The 2,587-nt window shown below is 33.5% G+C and overlaps 1 pseudogene; it reads left to right on the top strand.

The window, feature by feature from the left end:
* Window positions 1–1,263, top strand: part of LOC105298154 — a 10,131-nt pseudogene extending 8,868 nt beyond the window's left edge.
* Window positions 1,264–2,587: the final 1,324 nt, after the last annotated feature.

Below are 2,587 nucleotides of genomic sequence, written 5' to 3'. Positions count from 1 at the left end.
GATGTAGAAGCTGCAGCAAGTTCTCCAGAAGGTCTCACAGAGATAATTAATGAAGAAAGCTACTTTAAAAAACAGATTTTAAATGTAAATGAAACAGCCTTGTATTGGAAGAAGATGCTATCTAGGACTTTCCTAGCTAGAGAGGAGAAGTCAGTGACTCTATTCAGAATCTCAAAGGATAGGCTGACTCTCTTATTAGAGGCTAATGCAGCTGGTGACCTTAAATTGAAGCCAGTGCTTATTGATCATTCTGAAAATTCTTAAAAATTATGTTAAATCCACTCTGCCTGTGCTCTTTAAATGGAACAACAAAGCCAGTATGACAGAACATCTCTTCACAACAGGGTTGACTGAAGAGTTTAAACCTACTGTTGAGATATGCTCAGAAGAAAAGTTTTCTTTCAAAATACTTCTCTTTGACAATGCACCCAAAAGCTCTGATAGAGATGTCCAATGAGATTAATATTTTCATGCCTGCTAACACAACATCCATTCTGTAGCCCATGAATCAAGGAGTAATTATGATTTTCAAGTTTTATTATTTAAGGAATACATTTAGTAAGGCTGTAGTTGCCATATAGGTAGTGAGTCCTCTGATGGATCTAGGCAAAGTAAATTGAAAACCTTCTGGAAAGGATTTGCCATTCTATATATCATTACGAGCATTTGTGATTGAAAGGAGATGTCAAATATTAACATTGATAGGAGTTGGGGCGAAATCGATTCCAGCCCTTGTGGGCAGCTTTGAGGGGTTTAGCAAAGGAAATATCTACAAATGTGGTGGGAACGGCAAGAGAACTAGAAATGGAGCCTAAAAATGTGACTGAATTGCTGTCATATCATGTTAAAACTTTAATGGATAAGAAGTTGCTTCTTAAAGATGAGCAAAGAAAGTGGTTTCTTGAGATGGAATCTACTCCTGTTGAAGATGCTATGAAGATTGTTGAAATGACAACAAAGGATTTAGAATGTGATGTAAACTTAGCTGATAAAACAATAAGAGAGTTTGAGAGGACTGACTCTGATTTGAAAGAAGTTCTGTGGGTAAAATGCTATCAAACAACAACGTATGCTACAGGAAATCATTTATAAAAGGAAGAGTCAGTTGCTGTGGCAGATTTCATTGTCTGTTTTAAGATACTGCCACAGCCATTCCAGCCTTCAGCACCCACCACCCCTATCAGTCAGCAGCCATCGACATCAAGGTAAGACCCTCCACCAGCAAAAAGATTCTGACTCGCTGAAGGTGCAGATGATGGTTAGCATTTTTCAGCAATAAAATATTTTAAATTAAGGTTTGTACATTGTTTTTCAGACATAATGCCATTGTACACTTAATAGACTACAATACAGTGTAAACACAACTTTTATATGCACCAAAGAACCAAAAAAATAAATGCTTTATTGTGATATTTGCTTTATTGCAGTGGTCTGGAATCAACTCTGCATTACCTGTGAGATATACCTGTTTATCTACCTGCTCATTAAACACCTGTTTATCTACCTGCTCATTAAACACTACTGCAACATACAATTGCTAGCCATTGTGTTGCCACTGCAAAGGTTTTATACTAAACTCTATCATCATTGTGGAAAAACAAACACATTCAATGGTAATATTTTAATGAAATGTTCCTCTTGTGTACATTCTTTAAAATAAATGTTCTGCAAAATGTTTTTGTCTATTCAGTTTAAACTTATTTAGTGTTTATTATCGTAAGGTGTACAGTGAGTACATATAAGGCCATTTTTATATTTAGTATAAACTACAGTGACTTTCATTTCTTCTTAAAATATCATGCAATTTTGTTTGGATTTCCCTAAAGGGCTGCTCTATATGTATCTGCAAAAATTGTTTGTTTTCTATAGTTACCACATAGTATCCACAGTATGGACTATTAAGGGGGAAAATATGTGTTTGTATGTGTGTCTATATGTGTGTGTATGTCTTTATGTGTATGTGACATTTGTAAATAATACAATAAGATGACTTAATTTACTACCAGTGGAGCATTATTTAACAGACTCACTGAGCTGTTATTAATTATGTAGGAAAATACACTTGTGTTTATTTTGCTGTTTAGTATGTAATTAGCACCCAGACATTATGTAGTGACATATTAACTTGTGGATTTCTGCCTAGTAGAGTAAATGATTTCAATGCTATATTTTTAATACTCTGTAGGATTCGAACTAGTTTTTTTTAAAATCTATTAACATATTTAATTTAGCATTCCTTTGACTGGGTAATTATATAAATCCCCATTTCTTTAATTATTTTTTGAACCAGCTTTATCATCTTACTAGTTCTTTAACTGATTAATGTTTCAAATATTTTTGACAAATTTCTTTGATATTTGTATGAGGGTCATGTCTTTAAATTTTGAAAATTGTATTTTATAGTTGGCGTTACATATGGTAATTCCACCATTTTGGTAAGCAGGAAATCTGTGTCATAAAAATTTTATTTTGATTCTCATTTTCACTAGATATTGATTAAAGGCAGTGTATGATGGTCCTCCTTTAGATGTCTTTTAGGGGTCAACTCAGTCATTATCACAGAGTGTTTAATGAAGTTTAAAAATTA

This window comes from Pteropus vampyrus, unplaced genomic scaffold (genome assembly GCF_000151845.1).
Source record: "Pteropus vampyrus isolate Shadow unplaced genomic scaffold, Pvam_2.0 Scaffold6, whole genome shotgun sequence".
NCBI classification, from domain to species: Eukaryota; Metazoa; Chordata; class Mammalia; order Chiroptera; family Pteropodidae; genus Pteropus; species Pteropus vampyrus.
This window is presented reverse-complemented; position numbering and strand designations above follow the sequence as displayed.